The sequence below is a fragment of the Aquarana catesbeiana genome, linkage group LG02 (genome assembly GCF_042186555.1).
Source record: "Aquarana catesbeiana isolate 2022-GZ linkage group LG02, ASM4218655v1, whole genome shotgun sequence".
NCBI classification, from domain to species: Eukaryota; Metazoa; Chordata; class Amphibia; order Anura; family Ranidae; genus Aquarana; species Aquarana catesbeiana.
Genome location: NC_133325.1, coordinates 131,783,838 through 131,798,969, shown reverse-complemented (window position 1 = coordinate 131,798,969; position 15,132 = coordinate 131,783,838). Strand labels below are relative to the sequence as shown.

At 46.0% G+C, this 15,132-nt stretch overlaps 1 protein-coding gene across 1 annotated transcript in view; it reads left to right on the top strand.

Moving 5' to 3' along the window:
* RNF17 (ring finger protein 17) overlaps nt 1-15,132 on the top strand; it is a 532,263-nt gene that overhangs the window by 350,289 nt on the left and 166,842 nt on the right. The gene's annotated exons all lie outside the window — the stretch shown is intronic.

The following is a 15,132-nucleotide window of genomic DNA, read 5'->3' as shown; positions in this document are numbered from 1 at the left end:
TGATCTAAGGAGAGTTTATCTTACGGCTGGCATGGCTTGTAAACCAGCCTTGGCCCTGGCGGCTTTGTCCAAAGCCATGGAAGTGTGGACGGATAATGTTCATGATACGCTGAGGAATATCTCGGATGACACGGCGAAGAGCTCATCCATTCAGGAGTTGAGGTTAGCGTCAGCTTTTCTGGGGGAGGCCTCGATTGACATCATACGCCTTGCAGCCCGGGTAATGCTTTCGTCGATCACCACCAAGCGGGCTTTATGGCTCCGTCCCTGGCTGGCTGACCCAGCTTCTAAGCAGGTATGGTGCCGGATTCCCTATGGGGGGCCTTCTCTTTTCGGCAACAAATTAGACGAGGCTATTACGCGGGCTACTGGCGGGAAGTCGGGGTTCCTGCCTCAGGACCGGCGTCTGCAAAGTCAGAGAAAGTCCTTCCCGAAGAGGCAATACCAGGATCGAGCCAGAGAGGCTCGCACCTACAAGCCAGGCTGAGAATTTTCCAGATCTTGGAAGTCAAATCAATCATCCTTCAAGAAGTCCGCAGGTGCTGAGTCGAAAGGGGATAGACAACCTTCCAAATCCTTTTGAGATTGGGCCCGCTCAGACAGGCTGTGTGGGAACTCGTCTTTTCCACTTTCGGCATGTCTGGGCGGCCTCGATTCACGACTTCTGGACCATCAAAACGGTCTCCTTCAGTCATGCCTGGACCTTCTTTTTTTTTTTTTAAAGATATTTTTATTAATTTTACAAATCAGTTGTACAAAACAAGCACAACAAACATCCACTTAATATGCTCGGTCAGTCATTGGTAAACAGTAATAACATGTAGCTCATATAAACAGAGACAGACATTGGTACATCTGCTAATATTAGCATGCAACTACCCATACAAGCAATTCGTCTGTATATAACGGTACCAATAATTTGCATAAATTATATACTATCCCGGCGCGACCTGTACATGCCCCAACTACATATCCTACAAGGTGAGGGTCAAAGGGCTAGCAAGCCATCTACCCCAAATTTTATGGAATGTTTTTGTCCGTTTCCTTATTTCGAAAGTAAGTTTATACAGTGGTATCACATCATTGATTAATTTTAGCCATAGGGATTTCAAGGGTGTTGATACACCCTTCCATGACATCAGGATGGTCTTTCTAACGTAAAAGTAGAGGATTCGTAGTAATCTTTTGGCCTGTGTTGGTAGTTGTAAATCTCCAAAGATCCCCAACAGGCCATTTTTTGGGTGGATGATATTGGGGAGGCCTAAAGCAGAGGAAATGAAGGAGCCTACTTCCACCCAGAAGTCCCGAACCACTGGACAGGTCCAGAAGCAGTGCATGAAATCAGCACTCCCTCCACAACCATGAAAGCACTCAGCGGAGGTCTTCAGCCCCATTTTGTGTAGTCTAGCCGGGGTAAGATGAGAATGGTGAAAAAATTTAATCTGTATAACTCTATCTCTAGATGAAATGACCGTGGCTTTATATGTGTCTCTGAATTCAGTCCAGTCTTCCTCAGTAAATGAGATGTCCATGGATGTCCATTTTTCCTGCGCTTTACTAAATCGGGGGTTAACGTTCGTCATTAGGGCCGCATAATAGGTAGAAATAAGCTTATTAGGGTCTGGTTGTCTTAGTAGTCTCTCTAGTGGGGGCAAATTAATGGGATTCTTTAGGGAGCCAAACTGAGCTCGTATAGCATGCCTAAGTTGATAATAGTGGAACAAATAAGAGCGTGGTAGGCCAAAGTCTAAGCTCAGTTGTTGAAAAGTCTTAAACCCTTGGGCATCATACAAATGACATAAGTATTTTATTCCCTTAGAGTACCATCGCTGAGTGTCGGGCAATGAGTATAGTTCCTGCAAAGTAGGGTTGAACCACAGGGGATTATTTGGGGATGTGGACCAGGAATATTTAGAGATTTTTGTAATGATATATCGAAAAAGTAAAAGAGAAGTTGCTAGCATAGAGGTGCCTGGTCGACTTGGAACCCTACCTCTATAAACAATGTTATGTAGAGTTTCCATGGAAGACGCAATGGCTCCCTCAGTGGTAGTACATGCATTTGCCGGGACCGGACATAGCCAATCATGCACATGCACTAACTGTGATGCTAAGTAATAAAGAAAAAAATTTGGAAACGCCAACCCCGCCATATGTGATGGCAGCCTCAACGTCTCCAGTGCCACCCTGGGGGTCCCCCCACTCCACAGGAACGTTGTACAAATTGTATCTATCCTTTTAAAAATAGATTTGGGGATTTTGCAAGGGGAGTTAGCCAGCACGTATAGCAGTTTTGGTAAGTAGATCATTTTAAGTAGGCTTGCTCTTCCCATAAGATCTAGGGGCAAGTCCATCCACTGCTTAATTTGTTCCTGTAGTCTATTCAGTATGGGGTCTAAGTTATTAGTAATGTAGGTGGATAAAGGCGATTGTACCAATACCCCAAGGTATCTAAAGGAAGTTACTACCTGTAAGTTGGAGTCCGGGTGGATCTGGGAGATTGCTGCTGAATCCAAAGGGAACAGGCTGGATTTGTCCCAGTTCACCCGAATCCAGAGAAATCTCCAAACCTATTGATCTCGGCCAACAGCGATCGAAGTGATGTATTAGTATCTGCCAGATACACCAAAGTGTTGTCTGCATACAATGAAATACGTTCCTCAATGGTAGTAATAGGCAGGCCTTTGATGGAAGGGGATGTACGAATTCGAGCCGCCAGCGGTTCCATAGCCAAGGCGAACAGAAGCGGGGATAAAGGACATCCCTGCCTCGTGCCCCTTGTAATGGAGAATGATTTAGTGATTGAGGAATTAACGCGCACTCGGGCTTGGGGGGATGTGTAAAGTAGTCTAATCCATGCCACCATGCGAGGACCGAAACCATACACCTGCAGCACACGAAAGAGATATGGCCACTCCACACTATCAAATGCTTTACATGTGTCCAAAGACACAATGGCACGGGTACGTGAACACTCATGAGGGTATTGCAGGTTGTGGAATAGTCTGCGGATATTCATTCTTGTGGACCGTCCAGGTATAAAACCCCCTTGGTCACTGTTGACCAGGGACGTAACTACAGTATTTAAGCGGTTTGCAAGCACTTTTGCTAGGATCTTAACATCCACATTTATAAGGGATATTGGGCGGTATGATTCACATTTAAGTGGATCTTTGCGGGGTTTCAGCAGGAGCACGATCAAGGCCTCTCGCATGGTGGGGGGAAGGATACCAGCCTCCAAGGCCTTATTATATGTACGTAGCAGAAATGGGCACAGTAAATCCCTGAATTGTGAATACCATTCAGTGGGATAACCATCCAGCCCGGGAGTCTTGTGGGCTGGCATTTGAGCAATGGCTACTGCAATCTCTTCAACTGAGATGGGAGCGTCTAACATCTCCCTCCCCTCAGTAGAAATAGAGGGGAGAGATATGTCAGCAAGGTATTCGTTTAGCTGGGGTTCAGTGTACTCAGCTCTAGAAGTGTAAAGTTCTGTGTAGAAGTTTAAAAAAGTTTCCATAATATCCCCAGGGACCTCACTCATTTGGCCTGTCTTAGTATAGATACGAGGAATGGATACTGGAGGGCGATCAGGCCTTGTCAGATATGCTAGAAGGCGTCCAGCCTTGTTACCATGTTCAAATGATTTCTGTGCTGTGTGTAACAGTTTCTTTTTTGTAAGGTCTAACAGACGTATTTCATATTCCCTACGTTTCAATAGCCATGTTTCTCTTGTGTCTGGGGTCGGATCAGAGGTATATACAGATTCTGCCTGTACCATGGCAGTTTCAAGTTCCGCTGTATGCTGTTGGTTGTTTTTCCTCAAGACCCCAGTGATGGACATAAAGGTGCCCCTCAATGAGGCCTTGAAGGCCTCCCACTCAATAGAAGGGTCCACTGTCCCCACATTGTCCCTCCAGTATTCCTTAATACCTTGCCTACATGTTCCCTGTACCACCTCATCCTCCAGCCAATAAGAATTCAACCTCCAAATGGAGGGGGTAGATCCTGGAAGGATGGTGAGGTCCACAGAAAGGGGCGCATGGTCTGTAACCCCTCTAGGTAGATAGGAAGTTGCAGCGACAAAGGGGAGAGTGTCTGCTGGGGCGAAGGCCATATCAATTCGAGACATGGTGTGAAATGAGTCTGAATGACAAGAAAACTGACTATCATCTGGGTGTTTCCAGCGCCATAATTCAGTAAGGTCATAAACCTGCATCCAGTTCAAAAGGGAGGGAAAGGGTCTACCCCTACCCCCAAACGATCCACGGCTGGGTCCAGTACAGCATTAAAATCACCAATGTAAAGGAGAGGTCCGGGGGGGTCTATCCAATAAGTACAGTGACAATTTCAATAGTACCTCTGCCGAAAAGGGTGGAGGAATATAGAGGTTAACAATAGTAAACGTTATTGAGGAGATTTGTAGAGTAAGTACGACATATCTCCCATTTGGATCTGTCTTGACCTGTAAAGTTTCTGCTGGGAGGGATTTAGCCACTAAGATAGAAACTCCCCTGGAGTAATTTGTGTGCGTAGCATGATAACCCTGAGCCAGCCATGGACGCCTAAGGGCCCTCACCTTAGTGTCAGTTAGGTGGGTCTCCTGTAGACACACCACATGAGGACGACATTTCTTTAGGACTGAAAAAACGAGAGACCGTTTTTGGGGGGCATTCAAACCTCTAGTATTCCATGACACTATTTTTAAGGACCCTGACATTGTAAGACAAACAATATATCATGATCATAAGGACAAATAAGCACATAATTATCTAGTACCTCACAGGCCGCGCCAGGCCACATGCATTCAATGATATGTATAGCACATTTCAAATACCTATGTTTACTCGAGTCTGTATTGCCAGTATACAGGCCCGAGCAAGTCAATAAACCGTTCCGAGCAGCATCTATATAAATTGCAAAAAAGAAAAAAAAGAGGGAAAAAAACAAAAAAAAGTACAAAAGAGCACAAAAAAGTGCAAACCATGTTTGAAAAACCCATAACCCCCACCCCGCTCGGCCATCCCCAACTTAGCGAGCCTTGGATCCCAAAACCCAAATAGACCCCTCCTACCCCGTAAAAAAGGGAAAGGGAAGTGTTATTAAGGGTCCAACTATTCCGTGGTCACACCACTGTCTGGTGGGGAGGTAACGTGGAGATCAGTGTGGCTCCCAACTAACAGTAGAAAAAAAAATAAAGTTATGTCCTGATCCAGGATGTCTTTTCGGTATGTTTTATGGGAAGACCCCAAAAAAAAAAAATATAAGAAAAACAAGAATAATGACAGGCCAAGCAGGAATGTTAAAGGTTGTTGCAGGATTATAGATCTTTCTTCTTTCTCTTCTCTCCTTTTCCCTTCATTATAAGACCTCAGGTATAGGTGAGTAGCCCCATATGATGAGGTTGACATTTAGTGGATGGGGGACTGCATGGTTTCATCCATAAGGAGTTCAGCAGAGGGGAACATTAAACAGGGGAAGCTGTCAATGGCCTCTGCGCCTGTCTGCTGGCCCGTAGCGGTCGTTTAGCCAAGCCATGGCTTCTTTAGGGCTAGAGTAAAAGTGAGCTTTACCATCGAATATGATGCGGAGCTTGGCAGGAAACAGCATGGCATATTTCAATCCCTCCTCACGTAAACGACTCTTCACTGCTGAGAATGATATGCGCTGGCGCTGCACCTCAGCAGAGAAGTCAGGATAAATAGAGATATTGTTGCCGTTGTATTTAAGCGGACCTTTCTCTCTTGCTATTCGTAAAATGGCCACTTTATCCTGGAAATTGAGGATGCGAGCGATGATTGAACGTGGAGGTGCTCCCTCTGGGGGAGGACGTGGGGGTGTACGGTGTGCCCTCTCAATCACATATGAGAACGATGGCGCATCAGTGCCAAAGATATCTCTCAGCCAGGAGTATAAAAATTTTTCAGGGTGAGAGCCTTCCGCCCGTTCAGGGAATCCAACAAAACGTAAATTGTTCCTTCTAGAACGATTCTCCAAATCGTCAATTTTGGCGCGGAGAGCTGCTAGTTCCCCAGTATTATCTCTCACTTTAACAGTTAGGGGGTGCATAGTGTCCTCCATGGAACTAATACGTTCCTCCATATCCCCAGCCCTGTCACGGAGGTTTTGGACATCCTGCTTGAGGAGTGAGAAATCCATTCTCATGGATGCTATTTGAGTAGTGAGGGAGGCCTTACAATCTTGTATAGCCAGCATAATGGTGGTTAGGGTTGGTTCAGCAGGGGGATTCAGCTCACCATCATCATCAGTGGATTGCTGGGGGTCCTGAGTGGTCTGGGGGTCTTGTGATAACTGGGAGACAGTCTGTGTACGGAAGATAGCAGGAGTAGAAGCACTCACCCCACTAGCAGAGCTCCGGTCATCAGACAGATTCGCCTGCAGCGTGGCTGCCTGAGAGGCCTGTGTCCCGGCGCCATCTTGCCTCCGGAATCCCGCCAGACGGTCCGACGTAGATGGGGGCCAAGCCGGCCCGTATTTCACCATGGTAGCCAGCCTGCCTTGTGCCCACCACCGTGGGGAATAAATTGAGACCTTCGGAGAGGATATAGGACTCAGGATGCCTGTAGGATGGTTGTTGAGAGCCGGAGCGCTGTAACTATGCGGCCGCTCGCTCCACCATCAAGCCACGCCCCCCATGCCTGGACCTTCACTTGCGCTCCCAGACTCAGGTGGGTTCCCACTTCTCTTCCGGCATCAGAAGAAAAAAGGACAATACTTTTAGCCTACGTAGAATCTTTGTTGGCTCAAAGCGCTGTCAGCCCCGTTCCAATCAATCAGCGAGGCATGGGAATGTATTCCCCCCCACTTTCTGGTCCAGAAAAAGAGTGGGGCCTGGTGGCCCGTCATAGACCTAACTCATCTAAATCGCTTCATCAAAAAGGAGAGGTTCAAAATGGAAACACTTTCCACAATTCAACAGTCGGTGCAACCAGGGGACTGTATGGTGTCCATAGACCACAAGGACGCTTATTTTTATGTCCCCATCGCGGAAGATTTTCAACAATTTCTCCGCTTCTCCGTGGGCAAGCTCCACTTACAGTTTACATGCCTTCCCTTCGGGCTATCAACTTCTCCACGTGTTTTCTCAAAGGTGCTGTTGGCAGTAGTAGCTCTCCTGAGAACCACGGAGATTCGTCTACATCACTACCTAGACGATCTTCTCTTGGCGCAGGACAAGGATCAACTCATAACACACAGAGGACAGGTGATCTCCACATTACAGGAATTCGGGTGGATTCTGAACCTGAGAAGAGTCAGTTAGACCCATCTCAGTCGCTGGTGTTTTTAGGAGCCCTGTTCAACACAGTCAAAGGTACCATTTCATTACCAGAGGAGAAGATCTCGACAATCAGAGACAGGATTCACTCGGCTCTTTCTGTTTCTCATCTTCATGCCCTCCAGTGCCTGAGGCTCATCGGCACTATGGTGGCGACGATTCCGATGGTGAGATGGGCCCAATGGAGGATGAGGCCTTTTCAGAAAGGTTTTCTTCTTCAGTGGAAGGGCCACAAGGCCCAGCTGATCCGAATTACTACGTCCATGAGGAACTCTCTCCTGTGGTGGCTCCAGCGGGAGAACCTCTCCAACTGCCATTCCATCCTTCCCATCTCATGGGTAACTATAACAACGGATGCCAGCAACACGGGCTGGGGTGCCCACTGTCTGGAAGTAGCTCAGGGCACATGGGAATTTCCCTCCAGAAGATTAGTGTCAAACATCCTGGAGTTGAGAGCAGCCTTCCAGGCCCTGCTGGCATTTTGTCATCTCACTCGGGGAACTTCGGTCCTACTCAGACTAGACAATACCACAGCAGTGGCATACATAAGGAAGCAGGGGGGTACTCGAAGTCTATCCCTATTACAAGAGGTAGAACCAATTATGTCCTGGGCTCAGAAAAACCTGAAGGATCTAACAGCGGCATATGTGTCGGGGGTTCAGAACGTTCAGGCAGACTTCCTTTCACGGATACTCCTAGACAACAACGAGTGGTCTCTCCACGAAGAGGTATTCAAGTGGATTCTAACGTTGGGGTTCTCTCCGGAAGTCGATCTGTTCGCCTCCCCCTGCAACAAGAAAATGGCAAGATACTATTCGAGGTACAGGGACCCTCAAGCGTATGGGGTGGACGCCCTGATGGAGAAATGGTGGTTCAACAGAGCCTATGCCTTTCTGCCAACTCCGATCATTCTTCAATTCCTGAAGCGACTCAGGGCAGAGACAGCAGAAGTGTTAGCTATAATTCCCTACTGGCCCAACAGGCCTTGGTTTCCTCTCCTAACGCTCCACAGTGTCCGGGATCCGATTCCTCTACCATCCAGACCAGACCTTCTGTCTCAGGGATCGAGACTACACCCTTGCCCGGATCACCTGTGCCTAAGGGCTTGGCTTTTGAAAGGGGAAGGTTGGAGGCGCTAGGCTGCCCGGATGAGGTAATTCCCACTCTCCTTAGTGCAAGAAGGAGCAGTACCAATCGGGTATATGAGAGGATTTGGTCGAAATTTACCAGCCATATGTCTTCCAGGTCCAACTCTTGTAATAATCTGGCGGTTCAGGACATTCTAAGTTTTCTGCAAACGGGTCTGGATATCTCACTGTCCATCAGTTCTCTTCGTGTCCAGGTTTCTGCAATCTCAGCCTTCTCCGGAGTCGCATGGGCCAAGCACCCTCTGGTCCAACAGTTTTTTAAAGGAGCAGTCAGGCTCAGGCCACAGAGGAAACCCAGATTCCCCAAATGGGATCTTCCGTTAGTTCTGGATTTCTTTTCACAACTCAATAATTCACTCTTGGTCAGAGAATTATCCCTCAAGACTTCTTTTCTGTTAGCCATAACCTCGGCAAAGAGGGTTTCGGAAATTCAATCTCTGGTGTCTAAGGAACCTTTTATTACCTTTTTTCCAGACAGAGTGGTCCTAATACCAATGCTTGGGACGAATCCCAAAGTTACCTCGGTCTTTCACGAAAACCAGGAGATCACACTCCCTACCTTCAAGTCTGCTGGAAGTCCGGATCCACAATCTCTTGATATGGGAGCTACTCTCAAACAATACCTGGAAGTTACGGCCTCTTTTCGTCAATCTGACTCTCTCTTTGTTCTTTTTCATGGGAAAAATAGAGGCTCTAGGGCTTCTGTCAGAACTATTGCGGCTTGGGTGGTCCAAGCCATCCAATGGGCTTACAGAGAGAAGAGCTTGGCTGCTCCTGAGGCGGTTACAGCGCACTCTACTAGAAGTCTTTCAACTTCCTGGGCGGCCTCACGTCATGTTGCACCTGAAGTGATCTGCAGAGCAGCTTCTTGGTTCTCGATTCATACCTTCATGACCCATTATTGTGTTGAACCAGCAACCTTATCCTCAGTCAGTTTTGGTTTGAAAGTGCTGTCGGCCGACAGTGTTAAATCTTTTGTTCAGCATTTAGCCCACCCGGGTGTGTACGGCGAGTTATTTCCCACACGTTGCTGCCATGGAGTCTGTCAGGAAAATGGAAAATTCCTATCAAAATACTTACCGTAATTTTCCTTTCCTGATGGACTCCATGGCAGCAGGAGTTCCCTCCCGAATGGCTGAAGTAGGCTAGTTACCGAACACGGCCAGGGGCAGGGAGCAAAGATTTATGGGAGTAGTGTCCTATAGGGTAGTAGAGGCGGGACTTAACCCACACGTTGCTGCCATGGAGTCCATCAGGAAAGGAAAATTACGGTAAGTATTTTGATAGGAATTTTCCGTTTTTTTTTTTTCCTCATTAATGTACACACAGCACCCCATATTGACAGAAAAACAGAGTTGTTGACATTTTTGCAGATTTATTAAAAAAGAAAAACTGAAATATCACATGGTCCTAAGTATATTCAGACCCTTTGCTGCGACACTCATATATTTAACTCAGGTGCTGTCCATTTCTTCTGATCATCCTTGAGATGGTTCTACACCTTCATTTGAGTCCAGCTGTGTTTGATTATACTGATTGGACTTGATTAAGAAAGCCACACACCTGTCTATATAAGACCTTCCAGCTCACAGTGCATGTCAGAGCAATTGAGAATCATGAGGTCAAAGGAACTGTCTGAAGAGCTCAGACAGAACTGTGGCAAGGCACAGATCTGGCCAAAGTTACAAAAAAATTCTGCTGCACTTAAGGTTCCTAAGAGCACAGTGACTTCCATAATCCTTTAATGGAAGACGTTTGGGATGACCAGAACCCTTCCTAGAGCTGGCAGTCCGGCCAAACTGAGCTATCGGGGAGAAGAGCCTTGGTGAGAGAGGTAAAACAGAACCCAAAGATCACTGTGGCTGAGCTCCAGAGATGCAGTCGGGAGATGGGAGAAAGTTGTAGAAAGTCAACCATCACTGCAGCCCTCCACCAGTCGGGGCTTTATGGCAGAGTGGCCCGACAGAAGCCTATCCTCAGTGCAAGACACATGAAAGCCCGCATGGAGTTTGCTAAAAAAAAACACCTGGAGGACTCCAAGATGGTGAGAAATAAGATTCTTTGGTCTGATGAGACCAAGTTAGAACTTTTTAGCCTTAATTCTAAGCGGTATGTGTGGAGAAAACCAGGTACTGCTCATCACCTGTCCAATACAGTCCCAACAGTGAAGCATGGTGGTGGCAGCATCATGCTGTGGGGGTGTTTTTCAGCTGCAGGGACAGGGCGACTGGTTGCAATAGAGGGACAGATGAATGCTGCCAAGTACAGGGATATCCTGGACGAAAACCTTCTCCAGAGTGCTCAGGGCCTCAGACTGTGCCGAAGGTTTACCTTCCGACAAGACAATGACCCTAAGCACACAGCTAAAATAACGAAGGAGTGGCTTCACAACAACTCCATGACTGTTCTTGAATGGCCCAGCCAGAGCCCTGACTTAAAACCAATTGAGCATCTCTGGAGAGACCTAAAAATGGCTGTCCACCAACGTTTACCATCCAACCTGACAGAAATGGAGAGCATCTGCAAGGAGGAATGGCAGAGGATCTCCAAATCCAGGTGTGAAAAACTTGTTGCATCTTTCACAAAAAGACTCATGGCTGTATTAGATCAAAAGGGTGCTTCTAGTAAATACTGAGCAAAGGGTCTGAATACTTAGGACCATGTGATATTTCAGTTTTTCTTTTTTAATAAATCTGCAAAAATGTCAACAATTTTCTGTCAATATGGGCTGCTGTGTGTACATTAATGAGGAAAAAAAATGAACTTAAATGATTTTAGCAAATGGCTGCACTATAACAAAGAGTGAAAAATTTAAGGGGTTTGAATACTTTTCTGTCCCCACTGTAATAGGAATATGGCATGATCGGTCCTCTTTACAGTGAGATATGGGGTCAATAAGACCCCACGTCTCTCCTCTAGGCTGGGAAGCCTAAAAAAAAAAAGATCTCGGCTTCCCAGCCAAGGTGGCTCCGTTTGTTTGAATGCAGAGGCCAGGCGTGAGGTCATAACATCAAGCCGGGCCTCCGAATGATCATAGAGACTCCGGCGACCATCTGGTCCGCTGGAAATCTGTACGGTAAACATCCGGGGCCGGCGGATCCTGTCTCCGACCCACAGAAGGAAGCGGTGAGTCGGTAGAAGCACCAGAGGGATGAGGGATGTCTCCTCTCGTCGCCCGTAAGAACGATCAAGCGATGGAACAGCTGCTTTGATCATTCCTATGGTGTAGGGAATCGCCGGCTGAAAAAGCCAGTATCTAAATGATGCCTGTAGCTGCATGCGTCATTCAGATATACCTGCACAAAGTCAAGGACGTCATATGAAGGCCGGCGGGTGGGCGGGAAGTGGTTAATAACAAGTAGTAAATATATTCAAAATTTGCGGTCTTTTTTTGTTTATCGCAAAAAATAAAAATTCCAGGTGACCAAATACCACAAAAAGAAAGTTCTAAAGTATCTCACAAAAGTGAGTACATCCCTCACATTTTTGTAAATATTTTATTATACCTTTTCATGTGACAACACTGAAGAAATTACACTTGGCTACAATGTAAAGTAGTGAGTGTACAGCTTGTATAACAGTGTACATTTGCTGTCACCTCAAAATAACTCAACACACAGCCATTAATGTCTAAACTGCTGGCAACAAAAGTGAATTTGTGTTGTGCTGGATCCCAAGATTTTGCATATCCTGCCTTACATCAGTCTGCTGCACATGGGCAGGACTCTCTGGATGAAATCTGCAAGATGTTGCTCTGCATGGCCTTTGATCCCATCCAAAGCAGCTCCAACGGGACACTGTCTCTCAAACATGATGCCTGGGGGAAGGATTACCCATCTTCCCCTGTTTAAGAAGGCCAGGGAACAGCCTTGCAGGTCCTCTTCATCAATGCCATCTCAAAAGCATACTTCTTGCTGCACTCAACATCAAGGCTGGCTCTTTATCCATCGGTAGAGGTCCGGCATTCCTTTACTCAACCAAAATCTCTGCATAAAGGTGCACCCCCACTTTCCAGGGTGGGGAAATGCTTGTTGGCATTTGCAAACAATGGAAGTCTTGCATCCCCAATACCTGGGTGTAAGATGTGGTGTCTCAGGAGGGGTACAAGCTTGAGTTTTATTCCATGCCCTCTCCATGATCTGTACTTTCAAATCTCTGTGTCCTCCCATCGCCTTATGGACCGTCGCCGAGTCTTCTCTGGGCTTCTGGTCCCGAGCTACATTGTCTCAGTCCCTGCTGCAGAATGCTTTTTTTTTTTTTGCATTGTTCCCAAGTCCAGTGGGGACATCCATTCCATCTTAGACCTCAAAATCTTAAATGTAGTATTTTCAGTCAACAATCTCAAGATGGAGTCCACAAGATTGGTTGTGTTTCTATATTAAGGGTACTTTCTGATATCAAAGATGTGTATTTGCACTTACCCAGCTTTCTGCTCTTTTCAGTAGGGCCCTTCCACTTGCAGTTTGGTCATCCTTTCTTTTCACCTTGGTTTTTACCAAGGTGATCTCCCTGGTCTTAACTTGCTGCTCTCTCTTAAAATACTGCTTGTAGGCTACCTTGATGACCTCCTTCTGAGGGAAAAGACATCAAGGGCTCTAGAGGACAATGGCTTTAAGACTGTCTTGTCTTGTTGCAGTGGTTCGGTTAGATCCTGACTCTGTAAATATTGTTGTTGGTTCTGTCTTCACTTGATGCATCTGGAACTAGTTCTTGAACACCCATCGGACCCCTCTTCCCCAGAAAAAAAAAAAAACATCAGAACCTTCGGTCTCTAGGTTGTGCGATTCTGACAAGGGGCTACCCTACTCTACTTTTCTGCATGAAAATAATGTAGGAAGTCCCATTTATCCAGTTCTAGTCCAGGACCCTGCAGTGTAACATTGTTGTCATCGTGAGACAAGTCTCCCCCCCCTATCTGTGAACAATTATTTTGACTTCACACAAAGTATTAGGGATATCATAGGATGCCAGCCTGTTGCTCTGTCGATGTGTCCTTGAATTCTGTTGATGTAGGAGCTTGTTTGTCAGTGGAATCTCATTTCCTGATTAACATCTTGGAGTTTCAGAATGAACAAATCCCTCTACATTAGGAAAGATAGTACTTATAGCCAGTATGTATATAGAATTTGTGAACAAGACTCAACAATACATTTATGCTATATATTATTCTAATTGTAATAAGTCTACAGGATGTTAGTGCTCAATGTCAACTTAAAAATCAAAATCACACATGTGAGGAGCATAGTGGGACAATACATTACTGAATTTTAAACAGTATAGGCAGTTATTTTTAATGTTTTACATAGCTATACCTGCAAAAGGGACAACCTTAAATCTATCGGGACTTAATTTTCTGACTAAAGTTCCACTTTAAAGCTAGGTTCACATCTGAGCAAGTGCAGGAAGGCAAGTATTCACACTCCTTCCTGCAGCAAATATGTCAAACCTCAACAATGTGTGCACCCGCCCACCAATACTGGCGCATACTACAATAACCCAAATTGTCCACATTAAAACAGATCATCCGTTTTCCTTAATGTGACGGCTTCTGTTGATTTTACTCCAAAGAGATGCATACCATTGCATAGGCTTATCTTTCTTGGTTACAACTGAGAGTTTTCCTGAGCACCATTAGTACAGTTATTATACTCCCAACTCTGACAGGGGATGCTCTGCTTTCTTATACAACAGCAGTTTAGCCTGCTCTTCCCCTCTGCTATCTATTCTCAGAAGGCTTTGAATTTTGTGAATGGGTTCACATAATAGAAAGCACTTTGTGATTGGGCAAGTGGAGGGGGTGGCAGTGCAGCTGCATGTGACCCTGCAGCTACTGGAGCCAAGACCAGAAGGGTCCGGTGTTAGAGCGCCAAAAATATAGTGATAGTGAAATCGCAATAAGCGTATTTTGATTGGTTTGCACTAAAGTTATTGTGTCTACAATCTATGGGAAAGATTTATGGCATTTTTATATTTTGTTTTTTTACTAGTAATGGTGGTGATCTGCGATTTTTAGCGGTACTGTGACATTGCGGCGGACAGATCGGACACTTTTGACACATTTTTGGGACCATTGACATTTATACAGCGATCGGTGCTATAAAAATGCACTGATTACTGTGTAAATGTCACTGGTAGGGAAGGGGTTAAGACTAGGGGGCGATCATGAGGTTAAATGTGTGTTCCCTGGATGTGTTCTAACTGTATGGGGTTGGGGACTGACTGGGGGAGGAGACATATCATTGTTCCTTCTTAGTAGGAACAAACAATATGTCTCCTATCCCCTGACAGAACAGGGATTTGTCAGCGGCTCTTAAAGGGAACATCATGCCCATACGTTTTTTTTGCCCAGCTGTGCCATTCTGCCAATGTATTTCGTCGTGAGCTGGTCGACAAGTGGTGGAAGAAACAGTGGACTGTGAGCAGATTGGGGAGAAACCCTCCCTAATTAGCTTCTAACCCAGCCACTGCCAGGCAAGTTTTGACAGCTCTGAAACTGGATGATTTAGTGACTGCAGAGAGGATTGGACAGTGAATGTTCTGTGGTCCTCTTCTGTTTCATCACCAGGGCATTTTTGCTGTTCTGGGCTCCAGAGAAGGCTAGGAAGTGGAAAGGGTACAATCGCCATCCTGTAGAAGTAGTCAGGTGGTTTTCCAACCACCCAAATAATGCCTACAGTGAAGCCAGAA